Here is a 17613-nt window from a genome sequence, read left to right as displayed (position 1 = left end):
TTGGGGGAGTCTGAGTTTCAGTCCGAATGGGACGGTGATAAGCATCAGGCTTATATTCCTTTAGAAGTGAAGTATGAAAGACCGGGTGGCTCCATACCATGAAGGTGGCAGTTTGAGCCGAAACGCTACTGGATTTATTTTGGCTGAGATGACAAATGGTCTTACATATCGCAGAGAAAACTTTGTGGGGTGTATCCATTTTGGAATAAATCTGGTGGTCAACCATACCTTATCTCCGATCTCTCAGGTAGGGTTGTCTCTCCCATGCCTGTCTGCATATCTTTTGTTCCACTCTTTGGACCTTTGTTGCTGTGAATAGGCCATCTTATGGTTTTCTTGTATGGTGCTCAGAAAGTCGTTGAGCGCCGGAACATTAGTGGGGGTACAAGCCATCAATAGAAGTGTCTTTGGATGAAATCCTGAGTGACAAAATAAAGGACTCATGGGAGTAGCAGTATTATTATAAGAGAACTCTGCTATGGGAAGCAGATCGGACCAAGTATGATGAGCATTGGTGGTGTAACATCGTAGATATTGTTCTAGTGTATGGTTCAAACGTTTTGTCTGTCCATTTGTTTAGGGGTGGTATCTGGAAGAAAGAGCTCTGTCTATACCCAGAGAGTCGCAAAGGGCTTTCCAAAACTTGGGAATATATTGAGATCCACGGTCTGTTGGTAAGCCATGTAGACAGAGTATTTATCTAAGACAGACGGACACTATATCGGGAGCCGACGGAACTCGAGGTCACACAGTAAAGTGGACCATTTTGGTAAAGGCATCTATGGTTACCATGATCGCTCTATACCCGTTAGAAGGGGGAAGATCAACAATGAAATCTGAAGAAATGTGGGTCCCGGGTCCTACAGGTACAGGTGCTTGTTCCAAACGTCCTATGGGTTTGGACATAGAGTATTTGTAGTGGTACAGACAGGGCAGGAATCCACGTCTCTTCTTATATTTTTGTTCATGGAAGACCTCCAGAACGTGCGTGATATCAAATTCAGGGTTGCTAGGAATCCTTAGGGTCCTGCAGTAAGATTATCATGTCCCCAAGACATGAACCTTCTTTGAAGAGAGGCCGTCGGGACCACCAGACAGTCCTGATGAAAATATAGTCTGTCTTTAAGGGTGAACCTGGGGGCTTCCCATAAGGAATCTGGGAGAATCAGAGATACATAAGCCTCTTTTATTTGGTCAAGGAAAGGAGTGATGATGTGGACAAAGGTCTTATCGCCCAAAGCTTTTTCCCCCGGCAGGGAATCCTCTCTGGATTCTTCTCTTTGTCTTGACAGAGCATCAGCAATAATACCAGGGATGTAAGTAATTCGGAACCCGAATTGTGAAAAGAAATACGCCCAGCGTGCCTGTCTGCTGTTGCAGCATTGCATCTGTTGCAATACTTGTAGCTTCTTATGGTCAGTGCAGACTTCAAAGTCATGGAGGGATCCTAGTAAAAGATAACGCCATTCAGTGCAAGCTTCTCAGATGGCCAAGAGCTCTTTTTCGATAACTGAGTAATTTCTCTCACTTGGACCTAAGGTGCAAGAGAAAAAATCCAAAGGATGTTCTAAGTTGTCCTCTCCTAGTTGTTTTAGGACTGCTCCAAGGGCTCCAAAAGAGGCATCAGTCTCCACTATGAAAGGTTTATCTTGGTTGGGTTGACTAAAAATGGCGGCCATGCAAAAAGCTCTCTTAAGAGGTTTGAAGGAGTGATTAGCTTCGTAGTCCCATTCGAATGGGTCATTCCTCTTGAGAAGCCGAGTGATGGGGAGAACTGTCCTAGAGAACTGAGAAATAAACCTTCTATAGAAGTTTGCCACTCCCAGAAATCGTTGAATCTCCTTTACTGTCATGGGAACTAACCAACCTTCGTGGATTCATCTGTATCCCTTTGTTGGAGAGAATAAATCGAAGATATGGTACAGATGATACCTTAAATAGACACTTTTCCGGTTTGGCGAGAAGGTTATTCTTTGATAGCCTGTTTAAGACTTCAGTAAGATGAATTCTGTGGATGGATAGTGAAGGTGGAAAAAACAGAATGTCATCTAAATAACCAATAACATAACGGAAAAGAATATCTGAAAACAGCCGGTCCATGAATCTTTGAAAAATTGCTGGAGCATTGACTAGGCCGAAGGGCATAACCTGATATTCATATTGGCCAAAGGGTGTGCAAAAGGCTGTGTTCTATTGGTCTCCTTCCTTAATGCGGAGCAGATAGTAGGCCCCTCATAGGTCCAGTTTGGAGAAGACCTCTGCTGACTGCACAGCCTCCAGGATGTCGTTGATGAGTGGAATAGGGTAGCAATCCTTTTCAGTGATTTGATTGAGACCCCTGTAGTTGATGTATGGATGAAGTTCCTTACTATCCTGTTTGGGGATAAAACAAAAGTGAGGCTCCAGCTGGCGATTTGGATCCTCGGATGAGACCGTTGTCCACATTTTCATCCAGATATTTACTTAATGCCTCCTTTTCCAAAACTGATAAAGAATGCATTCAGCCAAAAGGAGCCACAGATTTGGGCTTGATATCAATAGAGCAATCATTTGGACCATGTGGAGGTAGTTGGTGGGGTATCCTGTCCTTGAAGACACCTTGGAAGTCTCTGTACTCCTCAGGGATCTTAATAATTTCATGTATGAGGGGACTGGGAAGAGTTGGGCCAAGAACAGAGGCAAGATGTGTGCTGGGAGGTTCTGCTGTTACATAGCTATGGGTCTTGCAAGCAGAAGAGGTGAGGAGTACTGTATTGTTTTCCCAATTTATTTGAGAGTTATGGTACCATAGCCAGTAATCCCTAAAATTAGAGGGAAATGGGCTGCCTTGATGATGTCAAAAGTCAATCTTTCCGTGTGTATATTTATGCTCATAACCAAAGGAGTGGTTTGCTGATTTATGGGACCTGCATATAGTGGACGACCGTCCACCAGTTCAATGGTTTGGGTTTCATGTTTCTTGTCTGATGGAATGCGGTTTTCTCTTGCCCAAGTGCTCTCCATAAACATTCCGGCAGCTCCGCAATTGAGTAGAGCCAGAGCGGTGACAGGGCCGATGGATGGTCCTTGAATCGTCACCTTTAGGACCATAAGGTAATCATCCATGGGTTGTTTGATTGTGATGATGTGAATGTAGGAACTCAGTCCTACACCTCAGTCTCTGGTCTCCTCTAGGGCAGAGGTCTGTAGTTTCCCTGCTTCTTGGGAGGTACCTCATATTAAAATGGATTTCTAAACTCTGACCTTGTGGGCAGAGGTTCAGAAGGCCAGCCTAGTTTCTTGGTACAGGGTAACCTTCTGGACAAGCCAGACCAATCACGGTAGCATTGGCGGCGGTCAAGACTAGATCTCAGGAAGGGTGAGGGTGACTGAAAGACCTCAATCAACACACAGAGTAAAGGACAGTTACAAATCACTCCCAGTCAGGTGTATGTATATTAAAAATACAAATACATGTATTCAAGGCCTTTGAGTTTCAACACAGTAGTAATTAACAGTAACACTTTTAAACCAACACAATCCTACTAAAATACATATATACACAACCAAGTTGCCTAAAGGGTTAAACGCACAGAATGGGTCCACAACCTACAAGGGAAGGAAGCAAGCAGTGCGAAATATCTTTAGGCAGTTCTGCAAAGTTCAATACCTAACTGAGTCCGTGAGCAGAGTCCAGTCTGCATCAGTGAGAGAAGGAGTGAGGAGCTGCAGCTACAACCCACGAACTTTGCTTTTTGTTCAGTGTGCCTTTAAGGAAAATAAGCACAATTTTCCTTAAAAACCCTTGGAGAGCGCGGAGCGCGCGCGCAGAGTCCAGTCTGCAGCAGTGAGAGAAGGAGTGAGGAGCTGCAGCTACGACCCACGAACTTTGCTTTTTGTTCAGTGTGCCTTTAAGGAAAATAAGCACAATTTTCCTTAAAAACCCTTGGAGAGCGCAGAGCGCGCGCGGAGTCCGTGAGCAGAGTCCAGTCTGCAGCAGTCCGCTGCAGGTCGCGAAGAGGGAGGCGAAGGCCGCCAGTCGACACCAGCGAGGAGGCAGGCAGTTTCACGCACCGCTTCCCATTGACTCTTACCGTGACTTTTTGAGCCTGCCCGCCCGCTCGCCAGCACGCCACTGTTCCTCGTTTTATCGGAACGGTCCTAGTGCTCTATCTCCAGCACAGGGGGAAACAGTGTCCCCCCTTGTCTGAGGCGGCCCGTGCCTATCTGCTTTCCCCACCCCCCCTCCTTCCTTCCTCTCCCTTCCCCTTTCTCCCGCTTCCGCTCACCTTCACTCATCGCCGCTTCCTGCGGCACTCTTCCTTCCCTCGACCCCCCCTTACCTCCCCTTCCCGTGCCCCTTCCCGTGCCCATCCTTACCTCTCGTTCCCCTTTGGCGCCCTCCGGAGATGGAAGAAGACCTGGAAAAGTGACTTCTATGGAGTGATGCAAAAAAAAATCGAATCATAACGCAGGCTGGTCCATCCACGCTTCCTACCACAGATATGCCGGTGGCTGTTTTGTCTGCTTCACTGTCTAACCCAGGCCAAGGGATGAACAGCTTGATCACTAACCCGGCTATGGGGCAAACTGGCCCCAGTGGAACAAATGCGGCTAACTTGATGACGCTTTCCGGAGGAGTTTCCTCCACATTAAATTCTACAGCATCCAAATGTGTCTTCAATGGGCCTTTGTCACAGGCCACTGCTACAGGCCCCAGAGACAATTTAACCTGCTCCGCTGTCAGCCGTGGTCAACATATTTTGCCGTTAACCAGCACCACATGCCTCGATACCGCCTCAGCGAGTGGTCTAACCTCCGTGAGGGTCGGAGGACCCCTGGGGGAAGACCTGAGGACAGCGGCCCTGGCAGGCGGCTCTGTTGGTCCAACAACTCAGCCGGCTTCGACCTTTGCCAAGCCGGATGCGCTAAACCCTCCGGAATTGCATCCCCAGATGCAGCCGCAGTTACAGGATGGAACCTCCCCCGGGAGGTGTGCCCAACCAAAACCAACAGCACGTTTAGAAGCTCCACCTACTCAAACCATCAGGGCCATGATCCACGTTCCTGTGGAGGCCTTGTCCATAGAAACCATTGGCTCAAGGAAAACTATACCTCGGCTGTCCTCTGCAGTTTCGGCAACTTTGCCCTTGCATTTTGAGGATCTAACACACCTGCCTACGGTGGATACACCCATGGTCCCGCCCTCTTCTAGGATCAACGAGCAGGACAGGGTGGTCCACCCCCTCCCCCAAATGATGAGAGGCTCTGCAGAAGCCTCCTCTGATTCAGACTCTATCTCGGACCTCTCCGCTTCATCCAGGGGGAGTCCTAAGCTGCCCCTACAGTCTAATATAAAGAGACCTCTATACAAAAAAAAAGGGAAGGCAATCCAGAGAAATGTCCCGTCTCAAGGCCTTATTAGCAAAAGCCTCCCAGCCAGCAAACCACATCAAAATCAGGCGGTTCCTAAAAGAAAGAACGCTAAACAGATGAAACAAACGGGTTCTCTTACAGCCCAGAAAAAAAATCCCTCGGGGAAAAATTTCCTCTCTACCCCTATGTTGTCAAATGCCCTTTTGAACTTTTTCAAGACACAGGGGAAAAGAAAAGTACTTATTGACTCTGAACCATCGGATGCTGAGATTCTCGAAGCTTTGGAGCCATCCCCTCCAGCTCCTAAGTGTAGGAAAACAGCAGGGGTGACAGCGCCGAGCACATTGACAGCTGAGCCAGAGTCAGCCCAGGCGCCGGACACTCGGCTTCCTACAACAGCGGCCCAACTGACGGCCACACCGCTGCCACAAACCTCAATGACTTCCACTCCAGATCAACCCACATCTCTGCAACTGGGTTTAGTGGCTTCCAACCTTACCTTCCCGATGTCTATAGGGCCGCATTCCCATTCACCGGAAGATAGACCTCTTCGGAATGGAGTTTCAGAGATCCTGGATCTTCTACAGCCCAAAGTCTACCCACCTCAAAGAGGGACGTCTGCACAAGCATGGGCCTCAGCCCATTTGAACACACCAAAACCGGCTTCTTCGTCACAGGAACCGACTTTGAGACGCAGGTACTCAATCGCCAACTCAACATCGACAGAACTGAAATCCACACCAGTCAGAAACGGAAGACCTTCTGAAGTCGAATCCTCGAGTCACAAAGAATCGCCCACCGTGAGGAAGGACATGACAACGATCATGTCTGCCATTACAATAGCATTGGCACCATTCTGCAAACTCTATGAGGCCCTGGGGGACACACTAAAAGACAACACTGCCGCCCTAGCTATTATCAAATCCAAGCTGACCTTCTTGGAGGGCTTCATCACCGCCATTGATTTAAAATATGATATTCAATATCAAAAAAGGGGATCGCCACAGACACCTGAGCCTTGTTCCTCGTGGGACGCGGTGGGCCATAAATCCACACAGACCTCTGTATTTACAGATAGGAAGGACCTTGCACCTCTGTTCCGTAGCAAACCTTCAACTACAACCCTGCCAAACAGAGCCATGGCAAAAGAAGCAAAAGAGCCGAAAGAAGTATTGACGGGGGGATCAGGTTTGGGTCAGAGGCTCCCTCTGCCTGAGGGGAAAAAAACATTAGAAAATAAAACACTAAAAGTAAACAGAAAAGAAGAGACGATACAGTTGAACGCTCAGCCCCTTTCCAAACAACCAGAGTCAAACGGGACACCCTCCCAGGTCCTTCCAGAAGGAAGTACACCATCTGCCAGGGGTAATTTGGCTCTTATCATTACTGACCTAACTCAGTCGCCTAAATCAGCAGAAGACTTCTTGGACTCAAGCCTTTTAGTAAACATTGACGTTGATTCGGACGAATCTCCAGCAGCCCCAGACATCAAGTCTATAGAAGCTCAGAAACAGCCTAGTGTCTTAACTACCCCGCCACGGAAAGCTCACTCTAGAAGTATTTTAACATCTGAGAGAGCGTCCTCACAGGAAATAGTGTCTCATTCACCGGCCCCAAGGGACACCTCAGCAAAGCCAAACCGTCAAAACAGATCTCCAGATGTTCATCAGAACAACCCACACAACCATGTGCAATCTCGAGAGACAGATGAGAACAGGAAACTTCAGATCCGCACGTTCAAAATCGAACAAATCTCGAGTAAAGACAATTACATGATCTTAAATAGAAGAACAATTTTGAAAATTACATCTTCGACAGACTGTCTAAAGAAATTGAAATCCGCTGACTTCAAATGGATTCAGCCTTACCATTCCAACAACAAGGCCAAGGCCTATTTGTTCATACACGCTGCACCATTACAGGACCTTTCCAAAAGGGCAGGAGACGAATTAAAATCCATGGGGTTCTTGCTAACAGAAATAATAGATCCGGAAAACACCACTGCCAAGACAGAAGACAGGGTCGCTACTAGCAGTCACAAACCCCAAACTCCGGCCCATAACCTTTCGGCATGGAGAGAAGTCCTAAAAGCGCATTTCTTCGACTCAGCGGTCAAAACCAAACCATCTAGGGGCCAAAATCAACACACACGCCGGTCACCAAAAGTAAACCGCTGGACAGATAAGTATGCCTGCTCTCCGGAACCATCTCGACGAACAGATCATCATGCCCGAACATATGCGGCAGTAGCATCGGACTTCTCCAATAGAAGAGACCATTATGAGAAGAACAGGAATAGAACCAAGTCGGGGCCAGGGAAGACCGTCGCCCCAGCTTTCACTCATAACTATGATAAATTCATAGCAGCGAAAAAGAAGGAGTTAAGAAAACAAAAACGCAGAGCAACTTCTGAAAATACATGGGCAGCGTGGGACTTCTGGGAGCACCATAAGAAAATCTATAAAGCTTGGATAAGATCAAGGAGAGCAGCCATTCATCAAAACGATGCAGAAAAAATGCTAAGAGTTATCATTTCAAAAAAACTGCCGACTTTTGGAATTTGATAAATCACTCGCAGAGCAATATAGATAACAACATGATTAATGCAGTGGCGGAAACAGCCTGGGTTCATTTCTTTACAGCACTGTTTGCGTCCCCGCACTCTACAAGAAACCTGCGAGTAGAGCCGACGCAGTCACCTTGGGTCGATTTATCCGATAAAGCAGACATATCCAGGGCCATTCAGAAGTTGAAATCCTCTAGAGCCCCGTTCCCCGATGGCCTTTCAAACTTGGATCTTAAAACTCATATCAAGGAATGGGTTCCCTTCGTTAGCCTTCTGTTCAAACACTGTGCTGACACCAAGAAAATCCCACTATCCTGGACCAAAGCCATAGTAATACCCATCTACAAAAAAGGAAGCCGAGAAGAACCAGGTAACTATCGGCCCATTGCGTTGCTGGATATTCTGGGAAAACTCTTCGCCTCCCTACTGCTGGACCACTTCCGCCGCTGGGCGCTTTCGGCTCCCTGCAGAAATCCCTTTCAAGTCGGTTTTAAGAAGAACGGAAGCACAACGGTTAACATCTTTATTCTAAACATCCTGAAGGCAAAAATTAAACAAGGGGCTCCGACGGTATACGCAGCTTTCATCGACCTATCGCAGACTTTCGATAAAGTAGATAGAAAGCTGCTGTGGAATAAACTGAAACATTGGAATTGCCCTGAGGCCATCCTGAATCTAATAATGGCGCTGCATTCGAACACCACGCTTATGGTTCGTCTGAACAAACAAGGGTCGCTGTCGAAGGAAATTACAGCCAAAAGAGGAGTCAAGCAGGGATGTCCCTTGGCCCCGGCCCTGTTTTTGGCCTTTTTAGGCGATTTCAAAGACTCAGAACCCATGGTGCGTTCGTTTCCCCCGAATTTTGGTGGTTCCAAGCTATCCCGCATCTTATATGCGGATGACATGATTCTGCTTGATCAGACGCCCATTGGCCTCCAACGCCAGCTGGAAAACTTAGCCCAATATATGGAATCAAACAACTTGTCCATAAACAAGCTAAAAACTAAAATCATGATCTTCTCAAAAAACCGCCCGTCGACCAAAATCATCAGGCCCTGGTCGGTCCACCATACAAAAATTGAAGTGGTTTCCCAATTTAAATATCTGGGAGTAATTCTTGATGGCAGCACCCATGACGCTAAAATGCAGGACCATCTCTGGGCAAAAGCAAAATCTTTAACTTCGCAACTAAGAATGGTGGACCGCAAGTATGGTAAATTCTCTTTGATTCCGGCCATTAATTTCTACAAAGGAAAAATGGTTCCGGCACTGACTTACGGTATGGATGCCACACTTTCCATACCTACTTCTTTTTGGCAGAAACTGGAAGGCTTCATCTGGAAATCTGTTCTCAGCCTTCCTAACTCTGTTCCTATTGCGGCCGTAAGAAGAGAGCTGGGCCTCCTATCACCAGGTGCCACGGTGAATGCTTTGTCTTTAGCTCTATTTAGAAAGACTCTTATAACAGACGGTCTCCCTATCTTCAACATCATCGCCCAAGAGATGGCTTCCTCAGAATGAAAGAATCTTGTGAACTGGGTCAAACGCCAAAAAAATAAACTGAAGGAGATTATGTGCTCGTGGACGATCTGATCACCAACCCAGTTAGAGTCGCCAAAAAACTGAAGGATCTGGATTGGATAACAACCAAACGACCAAGTACAAACATGCAAGCTGCTGACCCATCTTCCTCCTACGTTCAATAGACTGCACATTCCTCTAGCCTATTGTTCGAAATTTCCAGACAGAAAACTAAGATCTACCTTCTTAAGAGCACGTTTGAATTTACTCCACACAAGAGAAATCTTGACAATAAGACAACAAACAGCCACAAAAAGCTGCAGGCTATGCAAAGCCTCAGACTCTATTGAGACAGTTCGTCACCTTCTTTTGCATTGTCCCTCCTTAACGAATGAACGCACCGCTTTCCTATCACCTTGCTGGCTCGACCCCCGTCTGATAGAAGAAAATACTTGGTGGTGTTGTCTCATTTCAGGGGAGAAAACCCGTTGGGTGATAGCCTCAGCTAAACTGTTGGAAGCAGCATTTAGTAAAATCAACGCTGAGGGACGTAGCGAAATTTTTTTTAAAAAAAGAAAAATTTGATGTTTGATGTTCAGCCTTGTAAAAATCATATATTTTGATTATACACAAGTAAATAAATAAATTAAAAAAAAAAATACCTAACTGAAAGGCAGTCCAGTCCATACGTTGAGAGGAGCCTAGTGCTCAAATGTACTTTCAAGTGATGGTGCACGCGATAGTTCAGAAGGGTGAAAACGGGGTCTCTTATAGGGTCTGTAGCAGCTCAGGAAGGTGGGTGAGTTGATGCAGAATAAGTTCCCACTATTAGTGGAGGGTCTCCCCAAAAGGGCATAACAGGTTCCAGCAGGGACGTCTCTATGGGGGGGCAAACGGGACTCGTGCCTTGGGCCCCCCAACCTGGTGGCCCTGGAGAGGGCCCCCAGATACTGGAGAGTGTCGTGACTGACTCGTTTGAGAATAACACATGCCAGCCTGCCTGCAGCAAGAGGCATTGGCGCAATGCACACAGCTGGCTCCCCCTCCCCAGTCTTGACTTTAATTTAAAGTTCAATCCTCCTTCCTAAGTAGTAACTCAAAGAAGTAACTAAGCAACATAGTGCTCCAGTCGCTCTCTGTGCCCCCACCCCCACCAGGCCAGCTTTCTGATTTCGAGTTGACAACAACAACTTGAATTTGCTGCCTTGGATCATCATAAATCATTGTTGCAGGCCATGGCTGGGCCTGGGAGGGACCAGCAATATAGCAATGCAACAACAGCCAATGAAAACTACAATTCTGTTGTTACTATGCAGTATTTGATACATTCTGTATATTAACACAGAATTAGCAGTTTTCATTGGCTGCAGTGAAATGACATGGTGACGTGTTGTTGTTGCCACAGGAAGCAGCGCGGCACCACCTTCATTTCACGAGTTGAAGGTGGCTAGGTGTGGCGTCGGGACCGTCTTCAGACAGAGAGCCTGCCTGCTGCTGCTGCGTGCATGCGGCCTATTTGGGCCCAGTGACTGCTACTGCCTCAGTGTCAGTGCCAGCAGCCAGCCAATGTGCACTATGCAGCGGCCACGGGCCACCCACCCCCTGAGCCTGAGCCCCCGACAGGAGACAGAGCCCCCGCCGGCAGCCGAGCTGAGTGCTGGGTCTGACTCCAACCAAATCAGGTAAGTGCCAGTGTTGCCAAACATACCAACTATGTAATAATAGGACATCTTTGCACCGCCTCTGTGCACAGAGCCTTGATTGAGCACTAATGGCAATCATCTGTTGAGAGCTCATTGCAGTTGATAACTGGAGCCAGGGCTGTGTTTATCACTCTTTTTGAAACCAAACCCTTCTTATTGATTTCTAAAAGAACTTGAGGTTACATCATTCCTTTTAGAACTGCAGTGTGCAGGTCAAGAAATGGCACCAAAGTGCACTCTTCCATGTTATTTGCCACTGCAGGGCTTTCGTTAAATGTACGAGGCTCTAATTTTGATGAATAGTTGAAGTACTTCTTAGGGTGTTTCCCGACATTCGTTTTACTTGCCTACTCTTCTGCTAACCTCTGTGCTATAGTAGATCTAAACAATTGGGAATGTGTTTGTACTTGACAGGGTCCAGGGACAGTTCATCCACTATGTGGTGTCTACATAGATCTTCGAATTGTAGGATAAAATAAATCGACAATCTGGGTGGCTTGGAAAGATGTCAACGTGTTATCTGGGGCATTGGAGTTGTGTCTACGTTGTAACAGCGTAGTCAAGCATTGTCCATTCATGTTTGAAATTCCTTTTTGCCATGGCTGGTTACACCAATTTTGCCAGAGTTGTTGCATAGCCATTATTATCGACAAATCTTCTCAAACTGACATTTTGTAAAACAGTGTGGTGTATGTATGTCCACGGACATATGCATAAAACCATTATAGCAAATTAGTTCTGATACATAACGTTTTATGAGATGAACTAATAGCGGTATGCAACATACCCCGCCGTTATTCTGCTCCCTCGTTATTCTGGTTATTGAACTGTCCTTGGTGGAAACAATTGCTTTCGACTTGTCTCTGTGCAGCTCGCTCGTGTCTGTGAGCTGCCCTCAAGGGCGGGTTGTCAGTGCAGCTCGACTTCCGCCTTCAGAATGTTTGTTTCTGAAGCTGTGCTTTGAGAAAGTTGGAATTGAGATAATGGGCCTCATTACAACCCGGGCGGTAAGGGATTACTGGTAAGGGCACTGGTTCCGGTAATCCCTTACCGCCCTATTACGAGTTGCCATTGCAGGTCCTCCCTTAACGGCTGGTAAAACCAGTCGTTAAGGACGGGACCCGCAAAAGGACTTTGGAGGTAATTACGGTGCCGCAATTTGCGGTACCGTAATTACTGCCTTCCCCATTCCCATTGGGCCCTATGGGGGCTCAAATGGGAATGGGGAAGGGCCATGGTGAATGGGGAATTACCGCCCCCGCAAACCTTGGAATGGGGCGGTAATTCCGCCATTCACCATGGCAGAATCGGTAGTTTACCGGTGGCAACCATGGCGTAAATAGCGCCATGGTTACCTCCCGGGTCATAATGAGGCACAATGTCTCACACCGTGCCCTACGCCTGTTAATTGCTGAGTGATCAAGGCATGATATGGATGTGGCCCTGAGAGAGTGCCGACACCAAGTGCAAACACCGCTGAAAGCTGCCTGATAGTTTACTTCAGGCAATCCAACATTACATCTCCCTGACTTGAGTGGATATTTGTTGTTGTTGCTAAATCCCCTTTGGTCTAGTACACAATGTATCACACAGTCATGCCTTACCACAAACCCCATTTTTATTAGCACCACACCCATAGTTGTCATGGCATTCAACAAACTAGAATGCAGAATACGTGCTCTGATAATACTTTTGTGATTTCAGTAAAACATTTTTTTTTAAACATGTTTATTTTAAACCAAGGCAGGACGAAAAACATACAGCATTGTCATACATACCTCACCTTTTATCAACATTCCCTTTTGACTCGATTCCTTTCCCCCCTCCCCCGGTCCCAGGCCCCCTCCCTTCGTGGTCCCTTCCTCACGGTCCCGCCCTCCATGCTTCCCCCTCAAGGGTCCTCTTGATCCTTCAGGGTCCACCGAGTGCTGATAGGTTTATAGGTCAGAGCGGGGAATCGCTGGTCATATTCCAGCACTGGGGCCCAGATGTTCTGGAAGCAGTGGAGGACTCCTGCCCTTGCCGCGGTTACCTTTTCCGCAATCAGTATGTCCCACAGCTTCCCCACAGCTTCCCCCACCACTGAGCCATGCAGGGGCCGACCAAGGATTTCCAGAAGCGGGCGAGCACAATTTTGCCTGCTAGGAGACATTGGGTTAGCAGTTTCGCTCTGTTCCCAGAGCGCGGGTAGACCCCGGGGATCGGGACCCCCAGCAGGATGGGTTCGGGCTCCATCAGTCAATAGTCGACAAGCACCGTTTCCAAAATTGCTGGATCTTTGGGCATGTCCTCCACATATGGAAGAAGGAGCCTGGCTGGGCGCACCCTCTCCAGCAGGTATAATCCACTCGGGAGTTCATGTGATAAAGCCTAAAGGGGGAGTAGTACCAACGCAACATGACCTTGTAAGCACATTCCTTGTTGGTGACACAGGTCGATGAGGAGTGAGTACAAGCCCAAATGTCCACCCATGTCCGGTCGTCAATCGGGTGTCCCAGATCGGCCTCCCATTGGGCCATGCATCGAGTCTTTGAAGTTAGAAAGTCTCCCAGAAAACGTCTATATAGGGTCGAAATCCTGCCTCGAAGTGGAAGGTCCTTAAGCGTTAGTTCGAGAGTTGTGAGGGGGGGGCGTGGCCACCTGGAGGGTTTGAGGATGCGAGCACCAGTGGCGCAGCTGGATATATATAAATCTGTCTCTTTCCTGAAGTTGGAACACCTCCTTGCATTGTTCGAATATGCGGGGTAGGTTCCCTGCATATAGCTGTTCTAAAGTCTCGAGGCCTCCATCTATCCACTTCTGGAAGAGGCGGGTGTTCGCCCCTGGCAAAAAGGTTGGGTTGTGGAAGATTGGCGATAGGGGGATTAATCCCCTCGGGATGCCCTTTTGTTTCAGAGCCCAATCCCAGGAGCTCAGGGTGTGTTTAGTTGTCAGCAGGAGTCTTTTCCAATGTTCTCAGAGGGGGAGGGGGGGCACAATATGTGGGAGGAATCCGAGGGGGAGCGGAAGTTGTGCTTGTTCCATTTCCACCCATCTGGGGCGGTTCGTGACTGTCTGCCAAGCGTGGATGTGTGCCAATTGCGCTGCCACCCTGTACGCCTATAGATTGGGGACCCCCAACCCACCCAGCCTAGAGCAGCCTACCAACGTCGTTTTATGGGGGATTCCGATCTGTTTGCCCTTCCAGATGAACGTTAGCATTCTCCTCTGCAAGTCTCGAAGGGCCCGGTCTGTGATGGCTACGGCGAGGGAGGAGCAGGCATAGAGGAATCGCGGGAGAAAATTCATTTTGCAGGCCGTTATGCGCCCCATCAATGAAATTTCCTGTGTCGCCTAGCGCTTCAGATCCCCCTCCAGCTCCCGAAACAGTCTGTGGAAGTTGGCCTGGTATGTGTCCTTTGGGTTCGCCGTAATATGAACTCCTAGGTAAGGGATGGACTGTCTTTCCCATGTGATTGGGCACATCTTGGTTAGTGCCTCCCGTTCCTCCCGAGGGAGGCCGATGCCCAGGGCCACCGATTTGGAGAAGGTGACTGCGAAGCCGGAGATCTCCCCATAGCTAGCTATTTCCACTAGGGCATGCTTTAGTGAAGAGCTGGCCTCTGAGAGCATGAGCAACACATCGTCAGCGTACAGAGCAATTTTGTGTTGGGATAGGCCAACCTGAGGGCCCTTGATAAGGTTGTTCAACCTGATCCTCTGGACAAAAGGTTCCATTGTTAGCGCGAAGAGTAGGGGCGACAGGGGGCAGCCCTGTCTTGTCCCACAGGTTAAGGGGCTCGGGGTTGTTATGGACCCGTTGATCCTCAGGAGGGTTTTTGGGGTTTTATGATTGGCCAATACCATTGTCTGAAATGCTGGGGCAAAACCAAAAGCCTCTAAGGTGAGTCTCATGAATGAACAGTCCACCCTATCAAATGCTTTAATGGCGTCTAAGGCCATGAGTGCGAGCCCTCTGGAGTTTCGGGAAGCAAGGTTCACCAGATTCAGGGTTCTATGAATGTTGTCTCCTGCCGCTCCTTTCAGCAGAAAGCCTGTTTGGTCGGGGTGAATTATGTCAGGGAGGATGTGAGCCAAGCGATTAGCCAGAATCTTGGAATATAGGTTAGCGTCTATGTTTAACAGGGCGATTGGCCTGTATGAAGCTGGGTCCCTCGGGTCCTTCCCTGGTTTGGGTAGGAGGATCGTGATAGACTCCTGCATCGACGGGGTCACCTACCCTGTTTCCCTGAAGGAGTTGAAGAGTGTTACCAAGGGGGGAATCAGCTGGGGTTTGAATATTTTGTAAAATCTTGCAGAGACTCCGTCTGGGCCTGGGGCACGAGTTTTGAGGGATTTTATGGCTTCCTCAACCTCCTCGTCAGTGATTGGTGCCTCCAGGGGCTCTCTCGTCGGATCAGACAAGCGCAGCAAGGCTGCTCCCTGCAGGTATTCCTCCTGTTTAGATTGATCCTGTGGGGTTGCGGTCATCACTCGGGTTAGGTGGTCTACTGCCAGCTGTTGTTTCTTTGATTCTGCATATGGGATCACTCCCTGTGGGTCGCGCAGCCCAGTGATGGTATTGGCACGTCTTGCTTTGGCCAGCTTGGCTACTTGTAACTTATTTGCCTTGTTGTTCTTAGCATAGTAAAACTGCCTGGTCTTGGCCATTAGTTGTGCTGTATGCTCGGCGTAATGGGCCTTTAGCTTCTTTCTGGCCGCGCGCATGGCTCATTGTGTCCTAGGAGACCAGCCTTTTTTCTTATGAGTTTCCTCCGCTATCCGAAGTTCCTCCTCAAGAGCTAGGCGGGATTGTCGCCTGTTATGGTGAAAGGCCACCCCTTATGCAATCAACGCACCTCTAATCACTGCTTTCATAGCGTCCCAGTTGTTAGCGGGGGAGGTTTCTGCAGCCGGATTTTCTTTGAGGAAGTTCTTGATTGTAGTTGCGATTTTGTCCCTTGTTTGTTTATGCTTATTGCATTTGTATAGCGCTTCTACGGACCCAAAGGCTTGAGGGTGCAGACATAACAAAGACAAGAAATACAGAATATACAACAATAACAAAAGAGCAGAGCATAAAAAAGGTAAGCCATATGATCATACAGATGACTAGCTGCGCGGGCCAGAATCAGAAGATTAAATTACAGTTCGATGACCCTTTGGGCAAATATTTGCAGCGTCTGAGATACACAGGTAAAGAACTCTTCCCACAGCCCACTAATATACAGTCACTATTGGGAGATGAACACCAGTCACTCAGGTCCAACCTTTTAATGACCAATAAATTGTTAAGTCTGACTACACCCGGGCCTGTTCTCTGGCAAAGCCATGCAAGAGTCTTATGTCGCAGTGCTTCTTTGGACTCGTTTCCATTAGATTTCTGAATATTAGGGATGATTAAGTTTCTCTCATCCATTATAAAGTAGAAAAGTTTGAGTTTTTTAACAATGGCATTTGTACTTTTTTTATTTGAAGATTACGTGAAAGTATCCTTTCCAGTTTAGAGTTCATGGCTACAAGCTGATTAGCCACTTTAAAGTCACCACTTGACTTTTGTGAGGGTGGAGATGGATCAATTTCCTGTATAGAGTCTACGCTGAAGACTTTTACCCTTTCCTTTTCTGGCAGAGGTGGCCCAGAGGATCCCAAATAATCTTTGGTGCCTACATCCATTTCCATGGCTTGATCAGTCATTTTCTTTTGTGTGGGTGTTTGACAGGCTGTATTTACCCTCAGGACAGGAGCCAAGGTGTCCCCACTAAGAGGCTCATGGGTCTGAGTGGCGGCATTTGCCTTCGGGAGGCCGAAAAACCGCTGCCCAATCATTTAAGGCATCCATCAGGAGACTGAGATCGAAAGGTTCCTTACAGAGGATAAGCTCTTTCGCAATATTGGCCATAAGCACTGGCAATTGGGAGGGTACAATGTACTCAGGTTGAGCAGGTTTAAATATGTCACTCCCTTGAGGAGCAGGAAATGGTAGAGTGAGAGGTATCTCGGGACTTGTAGCTAATGGAACATTTACAGTCAGCACTAGCTCCCTATCATTCATAGGGCTGAAAGGGCCCCCCATTAACGCATGTACTGGGTGGCTTGCCTTCGCAGGGAGTTTGTCTATAACCCGTGTTGACTCTGATGCCTTGCAGGGAGGGATAAATATCTCAGAAGGAGGCGTTTTGGTAGTTGAGGATTTGTTCTGTTTGTGTTGCACTCTTAATCTTCTGCGCTTACTAAGCGCCAAGACCTCAAGTACTCAATCTCTGTTGGCCACTGGAGAGGGGGTCGTAGAGTCCCCTAACCCCTCTGTGCCTGTGCTTAGTAATGGCTTAATGCCCGTTTTCTTAAGAGCAGCCATCCTGCTAAAAATGTAATAAACATACAGTTTAAAAGTTAGAGACAGCAGGATATAGGCTAGTCTTGCCTGTTTACAACTCTAACTCCCTGATGAAACGTCATGGAGGAAGAAGAGAGGTACCCACAATAGTA

Source organism: Ambystoma mexicanum, chromosome 6p (genome assembly GCF_040938575.1).
Source record: "Ambystoma mexicanum isolate Mex_15411 chromosome 6p, UKY_AmexF1_1, whole genome shotgun sequence".
In the NCBI taxonomy this organism is placed as follows: Eukaryota; Metazoa; Chordata; class Amphibia; order Caudata; family Ambystomatidae; genus Ambystoma; species Ambystoma mexicanum.
Note: the sequence above shows the minus strand (reverse complement) of the source record.